Source organism: Vulpes lagopus, chromosome X (genome assembly GCF_018345385.1).
Source record: "Vulpes lagopus strain Blue_001 chromosome X, ASM1834538v1, whole genome shotgun sequence".
NCBI lineage: Eukaryota > Metazoa > Chordata > Mammalia > Carnivora > Canidae > Vulpes > Vulpes lagopus.
Genome location: NC_054848.1, coordinates 7,284,339 through 7,307,792, shown reverse-complemented (window position 1 = coordinate 7,307,792; position 23,454 = coordinate 7,284,339). Strand labels below are relative to the sequence as shown.

The 23,454-nt window shown below is 42.9% G+C and overlaps 1 protein-coding gene across 2 annotated transcripts in view; it reads left to right on the top strand.

The window, feature by feature from the left end:
* Positions 1-23,454, top strand: part of MID1 (midline 1) — a 351,552-nt gene that overhangs the window by 137,836 nt on the left and 190,262 nt on the right. The window lies entirely within an intron of this gene.

Sequence of the window (23,454 nt, the reverse complement as noted above, 5' to 3'; positions counted from 1 at the left end):
TCTGGTGTGTGTGCTGGTTTTCCTTGTGAGAGGATTAGAGAGTAGGAGAGTGCTTTGTGAGAAAAATCCCGGGAGAGGTTGCTGGGGAGAAACCAAACAGAGGGAAGGAAGACTTCAGCTGTCTTGGTCCTCTCGCTCAAGTGACTCAAGCAACCCAGGTCCCTGGCCTAGAGCCGCCGGGGGGCTGTTTCCCTTCGTCCGCCCTAGGAGACGCTGGTAAGGCTCCTGTTTGCTTGTTTGGCTTTCTCCTCTTCTGAGATGCTACGGTAATTGCTTTATTAAAAAGGCCCTTGTTGGAAGGAAGGGAAATTGGTGGGCGATTCTGGGGACATCCCGCATTGTCTCTGCCTAACGTATGAGAACGGCGCTGTGTCCCCGCACAAAGGACCGGTAGCCGGAGCATCATTTTACTTTTCCCAAACTTGATTAGCATCACTTTCGAACAACTGACTTCAACAAAGCCCATGCACGCGCAGAAACTGTACTCTGTGTAGGAATGCGCCTATTTATCGGATCATCATGTTTTTAAAGGGCTTATATCTAAATTGGATCAGTTTGGAGGTGCGACTGCGTGGGGGAGGGGGGTAGAAAATCGGGCCTTTCTGGAAAATTCCAAATTGTCTGTTTCCTGCGAGCATGCATGTTTCACCTGTTTCGTAACTAGGGCTGTGCAGACCCAAAACACTGCTAATAAACCGAATAGTCCCCAAAGTAAGTTCCAGACAGGGTGAGATAAGGGGAGAGGGGGGCCACTAAAATGAGGAAAAGGAAATTTTGAGTTAGTCGCGTAGAAGTATATATTCTCAGTGTGTTCCTCAGACAGTGTTCTGATTGGAAAGAAGAAATGAGGAAGCCACTGGGAATCAGAAAGTTTAGGTACCCCGTCTCCTTCAGCATTTTCAAGGACGCAGCTTGCCAAATCTTATTTGGCACAGATTACTCCCTAAGATCCCATTTTGGTATTTTCCAGATTGATTTTGGTGTTTCTGTGGGATTTTACATATATATATTTATACATTTATAAGTGTTTTGTATTTTATACATGTATATATACATAAATATATTTATTTTATGTATGTATATATAAAATCCTACACATATATATGTATATACACATTTTGTTTTATATTTGTATATTTATATACCTTTTTTTAAAGGATTTTTTAAAAATTTATTCGTGAGAGACACACACAGAGAGAGAGGCAGAGATACAGGCAGAGGGAGAAGCAGGTTCCCCATAGGAAGCCTGATGCGGGACTTCATCCCAGGACCCCAGGATCACAGCCCAGGCAGAAGGCTCAAGCACTGGGCCACCCGGGTGCCCTTTATATACGTATTTGATACTATATGTATATATACCCTTTTATTATACCATGGGAAAGCTAAGCCTGAATGGTTTGGAAAAGCATTAATTCAGTATGAGGCAAATTATCCTGCAAACTAACTACCACAGTCCTTCTGAGCTGCAGTATGTGTGGAGAAGATCTAAGCAACAGACAGCTGTTGTCTCCAGGACCGAATTCCTGCAAAACCCTGCCGGCCCCTCCCCCGCCCCACAGGGAGTGGGTGGTGAGCTCTGCTGTTGTTTTCCCCCCCGGAGAAAGTTTGGATGCTGCCTAATGTAGCTGGCTCTCTGCATTGTAGCTCCTCCTCATTAAAATAAAACTAAAAGCCATGCTCTGTGCAAAGCTCTGATGGCAGATGTTTAGTTTCTAAGCTTAACATATTCCAAATACTGCACTTCAGATCATTCCGACTGAACCTGCACATCATGAAAACAATGATCGAGTACAATGATTCAACCCCAACTAGTTACCCAGGTCTGCAGTTTTAACTCCCACTGATGTAGGCCCAGAGAACTTTGCTACTTAATTCTGCACTCTTCGGATGACCCGATGATTAGAATATTCAAAAATGTTATTTCATTCATAACGATCGACTTTTTTTAAAAGGTGTGTGACTGTTTAAATAGCTTCTTTGCGTGCATATTAATATGAACACCTGAAAAGATACATGATCTTTCTTTCAAATGAGCTAATTATTTGCCTGATGGATGCTTTACAAAAAAGGGAAAGCCGATATCCTCTCCGTTTGAGTTTCTTCTTCCTCAACTGAAAATGCTAATTCAACCCAACAGTTTTATCTTTGCCTTTTGGAATTGCTTACGGAAGGCAGGCTGTTAATTGGGGGGGGGGGGGTCCTGAGTGTGAAATAACAGTTAATCAATTTGTCTGCGAACTCCGAGGACACCTGGGAGGTTTTCAGGATTTGATCAATGTTATTTACCATTCTCTACTGCGTGCTCGTTCCAGTTTCGAAGACTATTTACCTTCATAATATTTGAGCCTGAGAGCATCAAGTTTATTGGAATTGATTTTCTTTCCAGGCTGATCTTTTAAAATACTTTTGTTGGTTGCTCTGCACTACCACCTTATGAGATTTTCATTCATCTGGCCTGTATTTATCGAGTGCCTGGGTGTCACTAGTGTGGCCCACGTTTGCCCTGAGAGATGAAAACTCTACTTCCGTGGGGCTCCTTGTAGGGGTGGCCAAGGCTAGAAGGGAACAGATGAGCTTTTGAGGCTCTAACGATTGCTGTGCAGGGTCACACGGTTTGGTTGCCAGTGTGGTTTCAGCAACGACAGAAAATGCTCACTCTCCTGAATTATTGATACATTAAAATATATTACTGGCTACTTAGAACCTGGGCATTGGGTTAATCAATAATCCTCTCACATTGCACAGGACCTGCTGTGTGTTAGTCTCATCACTGGGCATTTAAATAATTCAAAAGTGAGATTTCTCGTGAATTAATTTGGCCTCTGTACAACTTGGAAAAATATGGAGCCAAACGTTTTAGCAAGCTGGATCTTTACAGCTTGTAAATTACCATTCCTTCTCATGTTTTGCCTTGATATATTAGTTTTTTATGTTAGATGGTTTTGGTTAAATATGTTTATTTTGTTAAATGATATGTCACAGTAATGTACATGATTTATAAAGATATCAATGGGGAAAGGGCATCATGGGAAAGAAATGAGTGTTTCTTGAATCCACCACTGCCTGGGCCTCATGACAACCATGTTATTATTTAATCTACTCAACAGAGCTGCAAATTGATATTATTATGCCCATTTTAAAGATGAGGACACTGAAGCCCAGGAAATTAAAAAATGAAATCATGTCATGCAACTGTTAGGGTAGCCAACACACATCTGTCCCCTGCTCCACAGAAGTACTGTTTTAGCTACGTCTGTACTGCTGTCTCTCTCTTAACACCCCGTCTTTCTCCCCAGATCCCATATCAATTGATAATTCCCTACAGCTTATCTTAATGCTTCCAGAGAATCTCCCTTGACAGTTTCGGCCTGTTCCCTGAGTTCCTTTATGAGCTGACAGCCGACGGATGTAAGTAGGGATTGGGCAGGTGCTGGATGTGTTTATGTGTAAAAAGTGCTTTTGAAACATCAAGGTAGAAACGACATATTAGGTTAGGATATAGAATGCAGCATATGTGATTTGTTTGGTTAGGGGAACTGAGAAGTAATCTTGCTTTGGTTTGGGGCCCGGAGTGGCCAGGTTATCATCCCAGCCCAGATGCCAGTCTGTGGGCAAGCTGCGACACCAGTGTGTCTCCTCCTGTATTTGTGTATGGATGTGGGTCTCCATTCCCACTTGCCTCGCTTCCAGCCTCCAGTGGAGGAGCAGAGGAAAGGATGGGGTTGTAGAAACCTGGGAAAGGCATCTCCTGCCATCCTTCTAAAACTATTGGTTGAGAGAAAGGCAACGATGGCATGTCATTAATAAAAGAGGCTTCTAAGTGTATTGATGCCTTAGTCTGGCCCATTCATAGTTTGGCCATCAATTGACCTCAACACATTTCTTTAGTCGGCACTAGCTATCCAATTGCCTGTGTACTGGTTTTCTATCACTCTGTGACAAATTACCACAGATTGAGTGCCCTAAAACAACAGAAATCTGCTTTCTTATGGCCCTGAAGGTCTGAAGCCTGAAATGTGTTTATTTTTTATTTTTCATTTTTTTGAAATGTGTTTAAAACCAAGGTGTCAGCAGGGCTGCATTCCTTCTGGAGGCTCCAGGGGGAGAATCTGTTCCTCCCTTTCCAGCTTCTAGAGGCCACCAGCATTCGTTGGCTCATGGCCTCCACATCACTCTCAGGCCTGCTTCCACTGACCCATCTCCTTCTCTGAGTCTGACTCTCCTGACTCCTTCTTTCCCTTTTGAGGATTCTTGGGATTACTCTGGACCCACCAAGCTAATCCACAGAAATCCTCCCATCCCAATAGCCTTAATACCATCTGCAAAGTCCCGTTTGCCACGTATCGTAACATATAAGTTTGGAGAATTAGAACGTAGACATCTTTGGGAGGCCATTATTCTGACTCCCACACCCTTTAAAATATTTCTTTAGAGCTACATGGTATTTACTTACTCCATGCTCTTATAGGTAACGGGGAGCCACAGAAGGATTTTAAGTGGAGAGGAGAAATAATCAGGTTTTTGTGTTAGAAAGCTTATGGAAAGAACCCTATAGACACAGAGGCCCAACTAGGACACCAAACTGGAACGTAGGAGAGAGGAGTTGAGAAATTGCCTTGTGGCAGAGTCTGAGAGGAAGGGAGAAGGGAAGGGTTTGAGAGATATTAGAGTGCATTGGCAGGACAGCTGAGAGGAAAGAGTCTGTGCCGGGGATGACTTGGATGGATGACATGATGGGAGGGAGAGAAGGTAGGTGACTCTGGGGAGTGTGCTCACTGCACTAGGAGCTGCGGATTCAGTGGTGGCCAGAAGCATATCTTTGCTCACACAGTTCAAAATCCATCTGTGAAGACTGATAGTAATGATGATAGGAACAAATAAATCATATTTATGGAGTGCTCTCTCTTATTCCAAGCACATTACATTTCATCTTCATACCAGCCCTCCCAGGCAGATATTGGTAGCATTATCATCCCATTGTTCAGATGAAGAAACGAGGCAAAGAGAGGTTATTCGAGCAATTTGCAAGGGGAATGGAAGGATTTGAAGCCAGGTAGGTCCCTGGCTTTAATTCTTACACTCCACTGCCTCGCCTAACAACTAATTATAATCTTATGGGATATTTAGTATGGGGGCTATCTGTACATTTCAAGGTGGCTTTTTCTGAGGCAAATTCCCACAGACTCCTGGCCTTCAGCAGCATGTCATTCGCGATAAAATAAAACATTTGTTTGGAGCACTGGACTAGGCCTAAGGGTGAAATGAAAAAACTATCTTATTCCCCTGCTCTCCATAAGAATTTATATCCATACGGAGAAACTCTATTGCCACCATGAAAAAGACTATCAGCAATGAGACGGTTCCAAGGCCCTCTGGATAAATCTGAAGTGGGGCATAGTCCTTTTCTAAAAGGAGCAGGAAAGAGCAAAGCAGTGAGAAGGCCGAGATGACCAGATGCAGGGTCATCACAAGCATCCATCAAAGGGCTCAGCGTGCTGTGTACTTTCTATACACTCTCCCATTTAACCTTGTGACAATGCTAGAAAACTCCGTCGGTCTTTCAGATGGAGGAATCGAAGCAGAGAGGGGTTAAGTTATGGAACCTGCTTGAGGTCACAATGTAATGGTCAACAGAGTGAAATTTCCACCCCTGCCTCTCATTTCTCCCTTTGCTACACGTGTGTGCGTGTGTGTGTTTCGAGGATGTGGGTTCAATATACCAGGCAGAACCACTTTGAAATAAAATTTTAAAATGCCTCGGGAATCCTAAAATGATATTTATACTTTTTAAGGTTCTGGTATTCGGATATGGTCGCTCTTCATGATCGTTATCGTTGCCTGGGCTGTTGGGTGGAGCTGCACCGTGTGCCTGAGGATTTCACTATCGCTCAGCCTGTAGGTGGTCTTTAAAAACAATCATCCTTACGAAGAAAGATATATGTACACTTCTTTTTTACATTCTCTTTTTATCTTTTTTAAACTATTCTATAATCTTTGTAGAAGTTATAACATGAAATTATAGAACATGTGCCTGTGGGTTCTCTATATTACACACACACACACACACACACACACACACACACACGTCATCATTAGATGGCAAATACCAAAAGATATTATTGATGGGAAAGTGGTCTCTTTTTCTTCTTTTATGGCTACATCTCTCAGAAGATATGAAAGCTTGCCCCTTAAATTTGCTTCTTAATTTATGTGACAGAACAATTTAGATCTGTTTAACCTTTTCTACCAGATATCTGTTCAACAATTACTTGGTATCCACTGTGTGTTGGGCATACATCCGATTTCATTTGTCCCTTGCAATTCTTGTAAGAAAGGCTCCCCTTCGCGATGGAACGAGAGTCTCAGAGAATGGCACAGTCAGACTTGAACTCCTGGCTTCTGCCCTTTAGCCTGGAAGACTTGCTTGCACGCCGCTCAACCCACTTAGCTAAGATGGATGCTCAGAGCCACCGGTGATGATATTTTTCCACTTGAACAGCAAACTGGGAGAGTTTGCTTATATCCCCATGACTGAAGGTAGGCACATCTTGGAACCAATATTCCTATTTATCAAGATGATCTGCAGTTTGCTTTAATGAGAAGGGATTTCAAAGCCCATTTGTTGAAAAAATTCTCTGCGATTGTATAATTTGCCTCAAAGTGAGAATTCCAGAAAATGTGAGAATTCTCCAATAGCTTGCTAGCCAATAGCTGGGAGATTTACATTCAAGATGACATCTGTTCAGGCTTACATTCTGCTTGCATATGTGTTGGCAAAACACTTCCAGTGAACCTTCCCCACATTCTAACCCCACGTCAGCATCTCCCAAAACTCATGACAAGAAGGGGACAGAGCTAGAATTATCATCCCAGAGTTTCTGACCCTGGGTTCAATGCTTCGAGTAGGTCATGATTAGTTTTAATAGTAAATAATGTATAATTGCTGACAGGTGCCTTTGGGCATTGGGAAATAGCATTTAAAATAATGTTTTCAGTGATATATTGCCTACAGGAGGATGTCATCATGCAAGCTTAATAGCAACGCTCAAAGGTGAGAGCTCAGTATCATATGGAAAGGCAAAATTTGTTTCGATTTTCTCCTCCATTGTCAGGGAATCAAGCATAATCTAGCCTGTCTTACATTTTTAAGACTAATGAAAAAAGAAGCTAAAGTCCATAGTTGAAACCTAAATAAACAGCTATCAACATGCCAATAAGATCCACAAAGACAAATAGCCTGAGCTCTCAATTAAAAATTACTATTCAATGAATTTCCATTGCAAAGTTTAGATACCCTCGGGTCACAGTAATGGTGAGCTGCTCTCCCCTAGGGTTCTGCACCGCAAGGAGAAGTTAACGCTTTGTTTCCACTGATTCAAAGTAAAGTGGTCAACAAATTTAATTTTCATATGCATGTGTAACTTCAAATACATAGAGGCTTGAAGCTACTGCAAACACAAGCTTACTTACTGAATTGTATTTGATAATACCCATCCTCTTGCCGCCTAACAGCAAGAGCAAACATTCAAAAACTTCTTATGCGTCCAAGGAAATCCTCCATCTTTGTTAATTATGTGAAATTTCTCTCATTTGTAAGGCACTGTCTAGACCCTGGAAGAGTGTGGGAAATTGGCACGTAATTGGGACATAATAGGCATTTAAGCCTTATATTTTCATAACAAAACTGTCCTAAATTAAAATAAAAATGATATGCAAATGAGATTTGTTTAGCTAAATGTAGGCAGAAGGGCTGTAAAGATATCAGTATATATTAGAATAACATGAATAATTTATTTTATGATGTAAAACCTAATAAAGATTTAATGATCACCCATATGCCTTGAAATTTTTTTTTCCTTGAAATTTATGTAAGATATGCCAATATGGTGGGCAAATAGAGGCCACTATTACAACTCTGTCCCAAACTCTGTAACTCTTCCTATGTTCGTTACTTTTCCGACAGGGTCACAGAATGATGCAATTAATGGTTGCAAAGAAGTTTCTGTCCCAAGGTGCCCGTTCAGTGAATTCTAGAGCTCAAGCTGCTTTTCTCTAAAACCATGAAATACACTCTCTGGCTCCAGAATTGGGCTAACCATTTTCTGAAATATAAATTTAATGCTTTCAGTGTCAGAGAATAATTTTGGTGAAGAACAACCATTTTAGGGGCATAATTTCCTACAAAGATTGTTGGCCTGTTGCTTTTAATTCCATTTGAATGCATGCTACGACTGGGTAGCCGCGCTAAATCCATAGCATCTGGGTTATTCTTCGTGGATGAGTTCCAGTGCTTTCGGTGATAGAACTAAAAGCTCACAAGATGCTGTGTATCAGCAATGAAACAATTAGTCTTTGAGAAGCTTTGGGGAAATTACTCAAGCAGCGAATTAATCCTTGTGATTCTGGTCCCCCTTCCCCGATGCTAGATCTCTGAAAGGACACCCCCCAGCCAGCCCAGTTCATCGTGCTCTTCTCAAAGGTGTAAAATTTCATAACCCTTTGGTAAAACCTTATGAATCTGCTTTCTGTGCGATACAACTGGTATTTTTTTCCAGATGCGTATTTCCATAATTAAACATCCTAAAATACAAATCCCATTATTATTTGTTATGTCTAGTCAGTAATTAGACCTCAGCTGGTAGGGCAATTTCAGAACAGAGTTTACCAATTTACATACTAATCCAGCAGAGTCTGGTGGGACATGATTAGCATAGATTCAGTCAACATCTTAATTAGCCCTAATCCCAGCATGCACTCCGAGGTGCCTTACCCCACCCCCACCCCTGTGAGTCTGGTTTAGCTGACTTTTTTTTTCTTGAGAAATTCCCACCCTTCAAAAGATATTTTCCAGTGCCCCCTTTCACAAAATGGCTGTGTCTCCAAGGGGTCTGCCAGGCAAGACGTTCTGGGTCCTGAAATGGGACTAGACACGTGAGAAATCTGGCCAGGCAAGTGAGGAATACTTGAGTCTGAGGTAAAAAACCGAAGTACTGGAGTGTGTTGTGGAATGCTGGGACGGATCCCCTCTTCCTTCCCATCCTTCCCCCAACCCCAGGCAAGGTCTGTAAAGCATCCCAGTCTCGAACATGGGAGAATCTTCGGTATTTTCTGAGACGCTAGGGAAGAGTAGTCCTTAATCCCATCCACGGCCAGGAGCCCGTTTCATTGTTTACCCTCCTCAGGTCAGGAAATCCCTTAGATTTAACTGAGATCCGCCATGTTGCACGTTTGGGCCTCCGGCCTCTCTGTCCCTCGGTGGTGGAAATGGGGAACAGGCCGCCTGCTCGCCCATGAAAAGCTCCTCAGGGACCTGAGGACCATAGGGAAATGATCTCCCCCACCTTCTCTTCTTCAGGTTGACTTTTCCCAGCTCCCTGACTCTCTCCCCTCAGGTCCCTTTCTTCAACCCTTTGATCGTCTTTGTGACTTTTCCGCCAACTCTTCCCAAGCTCCCCACACCCCTCTTGAATCGCAGAGCTCCGCGAGGCAGAGAACTCTGAAATGGCTTGGAGGGCCCGCTCTCCTCGGGAGCTGGTCTCGAACTTCAGTGTGCCTCCGTGTTGGACTCACTCCGTGTTGGACTCACTCAGGGCTTGCTGTTCATGGGCTGACCAGCTTTCTTCGTCTCCCACTTGAAAAAATGACTTGATTTCCTCTCTGTGTGCGCCTCTGTAACCAGACAGGGATTTCTTCTGTTTGCTTAGTAATATGCTATTGCCGTTTGTCGAGGTCCTCTTGTGTCTCGGTGTCAGTTTGTGAATCTCTAAACCACTGGTAACTCCTGCTGAGGTTGGAAGTCTTCTGCGAACTCACTTTGGGCATGACCAGTGAATTATTGCACAGGCCCAGGATGCGGGGCCCTGGGTGGGAAAGTGGGGTGACCCCAGGAGAGCATCGTTTGCTAACCCCTTCAGCCCGAGCACGCACCTCTCTTGTCTTCGTGTTCTCTGCCACCCTTCCCCACTTTTGACCTTTGTCTCATGACAGGCTCTTCCCCTGTTTTGCTCTCTCTTCTTTTCTCTTGCCTCATTCATTCTTCCTCTTCATCTCTTCCAAGTTCACTCAACACCTGCTAGCTATCCCTTCTTGAGATTGTTCCTCTGCCAAAGCTTTGGTTATACGCTTGGGAGTGACATGGGGTAGGGGGCCAGGGCAGGGGGGAGATGATGGAATGAGACAAACATCCCACGCAGTTTTCCCTTCTAGCTTTGTGCCGGCTTAGCTGAAATCAGGCCACATGGGTCATGGATAAGAACTAGTCGAAAGCACCAACTGATGGATATTATAAGAATCAAGGTGTCCAGCAGCGCCAGCCCAGGAAACTTGCCCATCCCTCTTCTAGCATGCACCCTGTTGGCCGCATAGAAAGAGCTAGTCAGAGTGTTGCTAGTTTTGTGCATAAAAGAAACAAGCTAACTCACCTTGATTACTACTTGGTTTGTCAGGGGCCAAGCACGTGTTTTAAATTCCAAAAGGTGTCCCAGCTTGCCTTGAAAGCCAGGGTCTGTATTAATCCCTGTCTAGAAATTTAAGAATCCTTGAGATTATAAAAGGTTTATTCAAACATATTTGGAGTTTTTTTTTTTTATTAAATAGCTATGTGTCTATGGGCAAGAAGCAGGTGTGAGGGCTTTTGCATGGATGTCTTTATAGCCAAGACTATTTCTTGCTGTTGAAAACTGAAAAGCGATAAAAACCAGTTCAAATATCCCCCACTTCTTCAGGGGTTCCTGAGGGTAGAGCAGATGCCAACTTTGAGAGTTTCTGTTTGACTGCTAGGTAGTTCATAGTCTACATGTAGGATTGAGAAACACATCCTGAATTTTCTTGTTTTCCTTTTTAAAAGAGAATTTATTTATTTATTTTAGAGAGAGAGCACGCCTGAGCAGGGGGAGTGGCAGAGGGAGAGAAAGAGAGAATCCCAGACAGACTCTTTGCTGAGCAGGGAGCCTGAGTCGGAGCTTGATCTCACGACCCTGAGATCACGACCTGAGCCAAAACCAAGTCAGGTGTTCAACTGGGGAGCCACCCAGGCACATCCCCTGCTTTTTTTTTTTAAGGAGGCTCCACACCCAATGTAGGGCTTGAACTCACAGCCCTGAGATCGAGTCACATGTTCTACTGTCCCCCACCCTTGTTTTCCATTTTAATTCCTGATCAGTTTTCTGAAATCATGGTGAAACATATACACTCTCCTACCTTACCACTGGCCAGACCATCAGAGTTACTTTGTCAATTTGGATTAAGAAAAGGGATTTTTTGGTGGGATGTGAAATGGTATAACCACTTTGAAAACAGTCCAGCAGTTCCTCAAAAAGGTAAACATAAAGTTACTATATGACCCAGCAATTCCACTTCTAGGTATATACCCAAGAGAAATGAAAATATATGTCCACATGCAAACTTGTGCGTGAACGCTCATAATAGCATCAAGGATAGTGGCCAACAAGTGGGAACAACCCAAATGTCCATCAACTGATGAGTGGATAAATGAAATGTAGTGTATCCGTACAATGGAATCTCATCCAGCGATAAGGAATGAGGTACTGATAGATGCTGCACCAGACTAAGTAAAAGAAGCCAGGTACACAGCATCACGTCTCGTATGATCCCATTTGTATGAAATGTCCAGAGTAGATAAATCCACAGAGGCAGAAAATAGATGAGTGGTTGTCGAGGGCTGGGAGTAGGAGTAGGGAGTGATTGCTAGTAGATACTAGGTTTTCTTTTAATGGGAGATGAGCCTCTTCTAAAGCTAGATGGTGGTGATAGTCACACAACTCTGTGAATATACGAATAAAACGCTGGCTTGTACATAGGAAATGAGTGGATCATATGATAGGAGGATGAGATATCAGTGAAGCTATCACTGAAGAAAAGAAAACGGTGAGTACGCAGAGGCCAGTGTTCTAGGTCATTCACCAAGTGCTTTTATTTGTTATGGTTTCAAAAGAGATCACTAACTCCTGTTATCATTTTGATTAAACATGTTCTCCAAATGGCACCACTGGAGATATCAAACAAGCCAATTTAAGCACGGGCATGGCTGTAGAGAATGTGACCCCAAATGAAGTATCATGAGCAAGGTTGTGCAATCTGAGTGTTTATCTGCAACCTCCCCATGAGCGTGCCGAACAAAAGTAAACCTAAGGCTGGACCTCTTTGGAAGTTAGCCGCCCATTTTCTCAGTGAGAATAATGGCAGTAACCTCTAGCAAGCTCCCCGAATTATATTAGGGTAAAATTAGATGTGTGCTATCACAGTCCCTTAAAGAGTGCCATGGAAATGCAAAGACATTATTGCATAGCCAGCAGTATGTATTATAAATATCAAATATATGTATGTTTAATGTTAATATTTAGGTGATCCCTATGTTCCTCTTGATCTTGACATTGAATAATTACACACCTCCCCCTACTCCACCCCATATGAGATATGAGCAGACACTTCGATTATATTTAGACATTTACATTAGATATAATTTTGGTTTGTGATATGTTTATAGTCCTTGTATTAAACCCTGAACTTCACCTTGGAAGGGGAGAAATGCAAAATTGCGATTTTTTTAAAGATTTTTCTTATTTATTCATGAGAGACACACAGAGAGAGGCAGACATAGGCAGAGGGAGAAGCAGGCTCCCCACAGGGAGCCCAATACAGGACTCAATCCCAGGACCCCGGGATCACGCCCTGAGCCAAAGGCAGACAACTAACCACTGAGCCATCCAGGTGTCCCCCAAATTGTGACTTTAACCAAGTTTTTTAACAGAGAACAAGAAAGTTAAAGGAAGTGAGAGCAACCAGGTCTGTGGGAATTGTAAATACTATTTTAAAGTGTATCTCTCTATTTATTTTTAAGCAATCTCTACACCCAATATGGGCCTCAAACTTGCGACCCCAAGATCAAGATTCACACGCTCTTCCAATTGAGCCAGCCAGGCGCCCCCGTAAATACTCTTTTAGAAACTACTGGAAAAGCATCTGAAGCAGTAAAAGGAAATAGATCTCTCCTTTATAATTGTTTACAGAATGCTTTTCTGAATGATTTGAAAATGTGGGGGTAAATAGAATTTTTCTTGAGAAAGTTAGCTCATTGTCCAAAACCCCTTTGACTCCAGACACCAGCTCAAGTGCTGGGAAGAATGTAGCACATGGCTCTGTAATTGTAATCATCGAAGCTTCGCTGAGACAACACATTCCTCCAAAAGTACAAGCTGGAAAAATACATTTTTGTTCTGTATCAAAAATAGAGTTTTTCCTCTATTATTTTCTTTGTATTTTGAAACAGTTTAGAAAACACAACAGACTGCACAGCTAGTACAGGATTCCCTGTGTACCCTGCATGCAGCTTCCCCCAGTGGATAAACATTCTTCCTTCATAAAGTGTGTAGGGTGCCAAAATGTGAAAATCGGCATTTACAGAGCACTATCAGAAATCGATTTTCTTTTCTTTAAGTTGATTTTATTTATTTATTTGATAGAGCAAGAGAATGAGCGAGAGCATGAGAGGAGAGAGGGAGAAGCAGACTCCCCGCTGAGCAGGGATTTCCCCCAACGTGGGACTCGATCCCAGGACCCTGGCATCACAACCCAAGCCGAAGGCAGACACTTCACCAACTGAGCCACCAAAGTGGATTTTCTTAGTGGTGAAAGGTCTCATAGAAATCGGGCTACAAATTATCACAGCTCACAAATTATCAAATTTCAAGTGTCACAACTGAAACCGTTTCCATTGGATCAAGCTTTTATTATTAAAGGGTGTCATTTGATTCCACATGTAAACAAGTGTTGCCTTAAGTGTTGGGGGTTTCTTTAATTACAAGTATTGAAACCCAGATAATAGCGCATTTTAGCTTACATTTGTATCTGAAAATACTAATAAGCTCCATTTCCAAATATATTACTATCTTTTAACTCCGCGTTGCTTTTAAACAACACTTAGATCATTAAATTAAATCCTTATTGTTTCCTCAGAGGTGGCAGGCGTTATTAAAATGAATTCTGCATATTTTGTTTCTGTAATGACATCTAATCAGTGTGAATTGATACTGCAGTGAAATACTTAATTAAGAACACATATTTGAGATATAAGTGGGAGACAAAAGAGGAACTCCCCTACCATGCCTCCTAAGCAACAGAACCCGATAGAAAGTTGAAATATGAGACAGGACTGGCAGCCTGGCTACAAAAACGTGTTCCTAAGGTAGAAAATGCAAAATTTCCATAGACATATCCTGGCCCTGAAAGCAAAGCAAGGGCTTCATCATTGTGTATTCTTTTCCCCTGCAGAATCGATTCTGAAAGATGTGGAGATCTCACAAATGTCTCCAAAGACCAGTCCACAGCACCCAGGGAGTGGGCCTTTCTGAGAGAAATGCCTTCCCATGCTGCGTAAATGGCATGTGTCAAGGGGGAGAGACCCCAGTGCTGTCGTGATTGAGCGGGGGGCTGCTGTGGGCCCTCTCCTTTGTGTCCCCATCATTTACATGACTTAAACACAACAATGTGCTCCATAGTCAATAAAACAAGACGCTTTGCCATAGCAACAGTTTCAGAATGTGGCACAGCTTCGGCGCTGTCCCCGCCACACAGAAAAGTGCCATAAAGAAACACTCCTTATGAATATGTTCAGAGATTTCTTTATGCCATTGGTACTTGTTTCAGATTCCACCGGGTTTGGGTTTTATTTACACAGCCCATCTCTCCTTTGCTCTGTGAGAACGAGCTTTGTGTAGAAGTCGGGGATGCAACCGAGAGGTCAGAGCGTGGGAAGACATCCTGGCCTGTATTGGAGATGGAATTCTTGAGTACATTCACAGCACACTCTTAACACCATCCAGGAAACCGCGTAGAACTCAGGAATGTAATGTACATCCCTCGGTCACTGCCGATGTCTTTGAAGGTACGTAATCAGTGGCCCTTGTCGTGTTCACTCTTTCCGCCTCTTTCTACCACATAGCAACATGTGCATATAATACAACACGCTTCAGAAAACCATAAGGAAATGAGCTCCACTCTCAATGCTGTTGTCCAAGGGACACAGCACATATGTGATCAAAGCCGTAATTAAGCTCCAGTGTTTTCCTCTTCTTTCAAGGCCATTTCCTGGCATGATAAAAATTGTCCTAAGAAAGTCCCCCTTTGGGGGCCCCTGGGCGGCTCAGTCAGTGAAGTGTCTGCCTTCGGCTCAGGTCATGATCCCGGGGAACTGGGATGGAGCCCCGCATGGCATCGGGTGCCCTGCTCCATGGGGAGCCTGCTTCTCCCTCTCCCTCTGCCCGCCGCTCCCCCCGCTTGTGCTCTCTATCTGTGTCAAGTAAATAAATAAAATCTTAAAAAAAAGTCCCCCTAGCAATCGTACCTTCTACAAGTTTGTTGTTAGCCCTTGTTTTGGTAAAATTTTCACCGAAGAAGCCGAATCAGAGAGGAAAACTAGATGAAGACTTTTATTTTATTTTATTTTTTAAAAGATTTTATTTATTTATTCATGAGGGACACAGAGACAGAGGCAGAGAGAGAAGCAGGCTCCATGCAGGGAGCCCAACGTGGGACTTGATCCCAGGTCTCCAGGATTACGCCCTGGGCCGAAGGTGGTGCCAAACTGCTGAGCTACCAGGGCTGCCCTAGATGAAGACTTTTAATGATCAGTGATAACAGTTGGATAGATTTTTGCTGTGCAATTTGCAGTGGGTTTTACCTTTAGGATATAATTAGAGAACCTTATCATTTGTTGGCTCAGTGAGTAGGAAACCCTCTACCTGGAGACATTTGTGCTTCTTCTGAAAGATATGCCTTCTGTGACATATGTGCTTTGTCCCTGTCCTCATCTGTGTTCCTGTTCGTTGGTTTCTGGGAAGTAGCCATCCCTTAACACTGGAGCTACTTATAGTGATAGATGAGACGCTGGATCTGTGCACCTGACTCCATAGTAATCTATAAATTAGTTATGAGCTGGTAATAAAAAATCCTGAATGTCCCCGCTTCTCTGGGAGCCACAGACTCCAGGGATCGCCAAGCAATGAAAGATCAAACTGGACTCACCAGTGAAAACACAATTAATTATTTACACGCATCAGCATTTGACATTGGTATAATTTGAATCAGGAGAGGCTTTGTTTGCTACATTGCTACATTGATTTGTGCTCCGAACACTGGAAGTTTGGCCACGCTCTTGTTCAAGCTAAAGGGAGACGAATGGACAGTGGGTAATAAAAGGTGAACTCTGAGTGTTAGATTTTATGCCCATGTTCATGGCCTAAAGACCATAATGTTGGATGTTACAGTGATATTTTAAGGCATTTTGGAAACACAAAGCTTGTGTGTGGGGGCAGAGTGGAAAGGGTGGGGGGTGGAGAAGCAATTATAATTCTCTTATCTCAGGCCAGTGAAGGCAAATTCATTTAACCAGAACTGGGGAGAAGTCTCAAGGGACAACGACTTCCACATAAAATCCCACTGGAGAAACTTCAGTGACACCAGAGAGGAGTGGCTCTAATTGATATCTCTTGGTTACTCTGCCATCCTCTAAAATGATTCCTCGAGTGTCAACCAGCTGGTGAGTTTCATCGCAGAAATTTCTGGCTCTTTATCACAGGCATTTTCCGCATTCATACCACTGTGAGAGTAAGGGGTGCCTCTAATATTTAGCCTACTCAAGAGGCTGAGCAGGCTTGCTTCTTTCTGTGAACCTGGGAAAGAGAAATAATCATCTTTATTTTGTAAGTTCTCTCTACATTTCGAGGCCTTTGACAGTCTAAGAGCTGCCATTTGAATGTTGTGGATTTGGTGGGCTGCTGCTGAACAATGGAGAAATTTCATTAAGCTGAGCCAGGCTAATTCTGAAGCAGTTCTAATACGTTTCCTAATAAGTAAAGAGGCTTGATTCCCTATCCTTCCTTTCATGCTTGAAGAAGCTCAGATTCGTTGACAAAGCAAGGCCTGTGGTTCTGGCTGCAAGCAAAGGGAGCCCTCTTCAGATGGGCAGCGTTGCCTCCCAGATGCCGAAATCACTTGCTTTCCTTAAAACTATTCAGAACTATTCAGAAGTTTTCCACTCTTTGCAAGGAGACTGGGTCATAGATATTTATGCAGAGGCCTTTTGCCAATCAGTTCAGACACCTCGATTGCTCACTATCCCAAAAGCTGACGAGTAGACGTGTTCGATCATTAATTCCTATGTACGCGTAAAGACTCATAATTTTCTGGACCACACAGATTCCCTGTACAAGTTTTGGATCTAATCTCTGCTGTTGTACTCATTCCAAAAAAGTCAATGAAGTCTGAAGGCATTTGGCAGTAGAACTAACCAATTTCCACTCTGTCCTTTAGTCTACGATTAAAGTCAATGTTTCATAAATATTTGAACATGGTTATTGGAACACCCTGGTTATCTTTTTGAGTTGTACTTTGCTATTAGATAAAGCACCATATCAGAGTATCATTCTCCCATAAAAATCTGCAACGTAATGCTTAAATAGCTCTACATCAAAAGAAATCAAATTCCCCAAGTTCATTGTTCTATGGACAGTGGGCAAAGTGACTAATGCCAATGTTATAGATGAATCGAGTTATAACCCAAATTTCCCCTCATATTCTTCCTTGGTTCAGTTACTCTACAGTCGGGAAAATCACCCAGACTCTTGGACAGAGGGCAAATGGGGCCCTCTGGCAATTATCATCCTCTCTACCATCCAAGTGGCTGGTTCTGTTCATTACCACATCGTCATGCTCTTCGCCCCATTGAATTGTTGCCATCACCTTCATAGATCCAATCCCTATCCTTCAAGGCATCTGATAGGTGGATTATTGACTTTGTTTGGGTTCTCCTGGATATAGATCTTGGAACAAAACATCGAGTGCAAGTTTATTTGGAAGAGAGGGGAGAGGGGAGGTAAGGAAACCAATAAAGAATGTGTCTTTGAAAAAAAAAAAGAATGTGTCTTTGAGTAAGTTATCACTCTGGGCAACTGGAGCATAAGCCTTTTGGGGAACGCTGGGAGCCAGTGTAAAACATACTCCTCAGAGGTGTCCCTGGGATACCAAGTGAGGAGGGAGTTGGGGTATTTATATACCAACTCTGGTCAGTCAGTGGCTGAGGACTGCACAGGGTCAGAGGTTGGAGACTTTAATTCTCCCACACCCCTTGCCTGCCAGAGCAAGCGAAAGTTGGCTCCAATGCCAGAGAAAGCTCCCTGGCCGAAAGATGTAGAGGCTGGCAGCTGGATGCCAGGCTACTGGGCAGAGAAATGGAAAGGCTTAAGGGAATATGAGTAGAACATTAGCCTCTCTGGTTCATACTGTTGGGAACCAGCTTCACTGTCTACCAACCCAGGAGGCAGCACACACACTCCACAAATCCCTGTGATAACCTTGTCAATATTCTTCTACTAGGAAGTGACATAGTCTCCTCATGACTTGCCTTAAAAAAATATTACCATCTGCTTCTATGGTATATACTTTGTCATCTGGATATAAGAGCTCCTAGACATCCACCTAACCTCAGACAGAAGAATAAGAGTGGGGGAATCTGGGCCCCAAATGGGACAAATATCCCAGGGAGAGAGCTGGCTGTCAGCGCTGGATAGCTCTCCCATTGGCAGGAGAAAGGCTGCACAGAGAAGTGAGGAATGGTGGCAGTGGGTCCAAGGATCAGTTACCAGATGGAGAGTCACATCATGGAGCGGTTGGTGCTGAAAAGAGCCAACAGGAAGTGGCAGGTATAGATCCTTGACAAAGGCCGTGGGAAGGGGTCCAACCTTAGGTGGCAGGCACAGAGAGAAGGGATGAGATGGTTTGTGAGGCCAGAGCTTAGGTGGATAATGGTACCATAGGGGTTAGACGGAGAAGACTGGGATTTACGGGCATGGTTCAAGTCACACAATACATTAATGGACAGAGCACCAAGTCAATGATGTGAGCACAGGAAACCCTGCCATTTTAGGGACTTCTTTTGGTTGCAAATGGCCAAAAAGCTATATTATTTTAAGAGAAAAAAAATGGAAAGTTTGTGTCAGGTGTGTGTGTGTGTGGTGTATCAGTTATGTGGTGCTGCATAACAAGCCATCCTCAAACTTACTGGCTTGAAGCAACAATCATTAGCTCATGATTCTGTGGATCATCAATTAGCTGGACTCAGCCTGGTGAATCTTCTGCTGTTATCACCTGGGGTCCCTCATGTGTCTGCAGTCAGCTGGCAGGTCATCTGGGGACTGGCTGGTCTAGGAAGCATCAGCTAAGATGCTTCTCTACATGGTCCGAATGATCAATGCTCTACATGTCTCTCATCTTCCAGATGGCTAGCCTGCTAATGGAAAGGTTCCCAGCAGCAAAAGGGGGCATGCCCCATAGCACAAATGCTTTTTGAGCCTCTACTTGGTTCATGTTTCTCACAAATGTCCCATTTGGCCAACAAGGGTCATATAGCCATGCCCCAATTTGAGGAGTGGATAGATTCCCCTTTTTGATGGAATTTGGGGTCAAATTTTGCGATCTTCTAGAGGAGGGCAGCTGCAGACACGCAGAATGAGGAGCACAACCATGATTGAACACCTTCTCCACTTCTCATCTTTTTTATTTTCTCTGTACCCACTTCAATCTCTTGGACCAGCTGTCTTAACAAGACAGGGGCTCTGGTCACTTTCAGCTCTGGGGCTCACGTCCTCACTGCATCACAACTTGAAAGTATTCTCTTCTGTTAAGCCCAGTTAAGACAATTCTGAGAATAAAGGTGATTGGCCTGGTCTACATGCTGGGTGGTGAAGATGGATGGCTCTTTCTACACATGGATTTCCACAGATGGACACGTTGCAAATCATGCTATTTCATGGCCCTTACATTAAGATAGTCCAGGGTCAGGGCGCCTGGGTGGTGGTGCAATCGGTTAAGCACCTGACCCCTGGTTTCAGCTCAGGTCCTGATCTCAGGGTCATGAGATCAAGCGCCACATGGGCTCCATGCTCAGCACTGAATCTACTTAAGACTCTCTCTTCCTTTCCCTCTGCCCCTTCCACCGTGTCTCGCCCCTGCCCTACCCTGTTCACACTCTCTCTCCCTCAAAATAAATTAATTAATTTTTAAAAAGATAGTTCAGGGTCTAAATTGATTATTTATTACACATCAGAGATATGTAAAAAATGGTTTGGCAAATATTACTTCAATCTTTCCAACACTTTCTGATAGATATGCTATCATTGTTCCTATTTTGTGGAGGAAGAAATTCAGGCTCAGATTGTTCCACAACATGGAACAGGTTTTTTTTTTTTTTTTTTTTAAATTTTTTATTTATTTATGATAGTCACAGAGAGAGAGAGAGAGGCAGAGACACAGGCGGAGGAGGGAGAAGCAGGCTCCATGCACCGGGAGCCTGATGTGGGATTCGATCCCGGGTCTCCGGGATCGCGCCCTGGGCCAAAGGCAGGCGCCAAACCGCTGCGCCACCCAGGGATCCCTGGAACAGGTTTTGATCCAAGCCAGTTGGACTCTAAAATCAAGGCTTTGGTGTGCTCAGGTGGCTCAGTCTGTTGAGCCTCTGACTTTAGATCAGGTCATGATCTCAGGGTCATGGGATGGAGCTTTGCATCGGGCTCTCCACTCAATGGGAAGGCTGCCTATCCCTCTCCTTCTGCCTCTCCTCCTGCTCATGCACTCTCTCTCTCTCTCTCAAATAAATAAATAAGTAAATAACAGAATAAAATCAAGGTTTTCCCACTATGTACTGATGTCGCTCATGTCACCCCACAAATGAGAGAATCATGTTACCTTCTTAAGAGATCTTCTTTGACTTCTCCTGTAAATTATAAACCTTACATCTTGTCATTAATACTCCCAATGCCCCTGCCCGTATTCTATTTCCTCATAAAGTTTCTCTTATGAGATATTATGTAATTCACTTATTTATTGTATTTCTTGCCTGTTATCTTTTAATGGAAATACATCAAAGATAGAGGTTTGTCTGTTTACTCCTCTGATGTATCCTAAGCATTGAGAACAGTGCCTGGTACATAGCAGGCTCTTAATAAATATTTATTGAATGAATGAATGAGATGAGTCTTCCATAGCTGATGCTTTTATTGTTGCCTTTCGACTGCCGCCCCACTCTACTAGGGGGCTTTGTGGATCTTATCCATGTGTAGGAGCCCCATAAATTGTTCTTTAAGAAATAGCAGACTTTAAAAACAAAAGAAAGAACCTGCTTACCAGAAAAGGGAAAAGTAGCTAATGCTATTGGACAGGAAAGTTCTTTTCATGACAAAAGTGTTTGGTCTACTGAAATTCTATTTTTAAAATAGAGGGAAGTACATGAATAAATTTATTATATAGAATAAGAAATTTCGGGATCCCTGGGTGGCGCAGCGGTTTGGCGCCTGCCTTTGGCCCAGGGCACGATCCTGGAGACCCGGGATCGAATCCCACGTCGGGCTCCCGGTGCATGGAGCCTGCTTCTCCCTCTGCCTGTGTCTCTGCCTCTCTCTCTCTCTGTGTGTGTGTGTGACTATCATAAATAAACTTAAAAAAAAAAAGAATAAGAAATTTCCTTTTGGTTGCTGCTGTATTTATATCTATGTGTAACTGTCACTGTATTAATGTCTATATCCAGTTGCCCTAGATAAAGATTCATTTGGCCCAGCAAAATTCATCTTGCCCAGAACTACCTCTGCTAAGGATACTTTTTCTCTTCTCAAATCTTATGTATAATACATGCTTTCTATAAATATTCATTGTCTGATTATAGAAATAATGCATAGATCTTTTTAATACTTCAGTAAATTAATTGAAGCTAAAGAATCATTCTATTAAAATATTGCTAGAATTTTCTGTTATTCAAGTAGAATGCTTGGCAGGAACAAGTTACACAACATAAATTTTTTGGAAATTTTCTTTTGCATTCCTATGAAGCAAAACCTTAAAAAGTATGGCTGGGAAATATTTTCTTTATCAACAGTGACAAAATATTTTGGCAAAACGACATAAAACTTATCATTTTTTTAACCTCCATCAACCAAATAATTAAATTTTGTTGTTTTCAAATTTAGGGGAATTTTCTGACAGTTTCCTGTTACATATTTCAATTCTTGGATTTTTCATGAGAAACGTAATGCTTTCTTGAAAAAGAAAAAAAAGAAAGAAAGAAAGAAAGAAAGACAAATGTAGGTTTTTATTTCTGCCTTTTTAAAAATTTTTATTTTTAAGTAGTCTCTATACCCAACATGGGGCTTGAACTCACAACCTCAAGATCAAGAGTCACATGCCCCACCAACTGAGCTAGCCAGGAGCCTCTATTTCTACCTTTTTGATCAATGATGTATAAGAAATTTAATGCAAGCATAGACCTTATCTCCAATTGTTGAGAGCAAATATTTTCTGAGAAATGTGCTGTGATGATTTTTTGCATTAATAATACCTAGTGCCAACAATATTGTTTTAGAGAGGACTTTGGTTTTTTCATGAGAGTTGATTTTTAAGTCAGATGGCAGGAATCAAAGACAAGACATGGGAATTACTGAACTGATCGTGCCTAAGTTAACTTAGAGTGTAAACTAGTTAGTGCCTTAATGAAGCTTAGATGTTATTTATTATTGTACACATTTGAAGAGTATTATTTAAGGCTAGGAGAACAGCAGATACTCTGATGTACAAACTCATGGGCCAGCAGGGCTCAGGGACGACATCTCTGAGGGAAGAGTGTATGAAGCCAGAGGGACTGGTGGGCCAGGGCTGAAGCAAGCAGTGGAGAGCGGTAAAGCACTTGTGCCTTTCTCTGCAGATCTTCATTGAGCACCAACACCATGGCTAGCTCTATTCTGGATGCTGAGGCTACAAAGTCAATTAAACAAGTTGCTGTCCTTGTTTGGCTTATATTCTAATGTAAAGTCACACAATAAAGCAGTAAGTGTCCAAGATGTCAGAAAGTAAGAGGTGCTATGAAGACAAATGGAGCGGAGCACGGGAGTTAGGGAGCTCCAGAAAGAGAGAGGAGTGAAGAGGTTGTCTGCCATAGAAAGTGTTCAAGAAGAACTTTCGGAAAGAGAACAGTTGAGCAGAGATCTGAAGGAGGTGAGGGTGCAGATCGTGCTGTTTTCCTTGGGGGGATAGCCCCAGGCAGAGAGAACAGCAAGTGCAAAGGCCCCAAGATGGAAACATGTGGTGTCTGTCATAGACCTCCAGGGGCTCGGAGTGGCTAGAGCAGTGTGAGTCAGGGGAGATTGGGAGAAGATGAGGTCTTGCATGGACTTTGGCTTTTACTCGGTGTGAGATGGGAGCCACTGACATGTTTTGAGCAGAGGAGTTCAAAAGAATCACAGCTTTTAAATAGGCTGGGGAGTGGGTGCAGGATGATGCAGGGTAGACGCTGGCACACCTGTTTGGAGGCTGCAGCAGGAATGCAATGAAAAGATGGCGGTCACTTGGAGCAGAGCAGTAGGACATGATGAAAGATAGTCTGTGTATGTGTGTGTG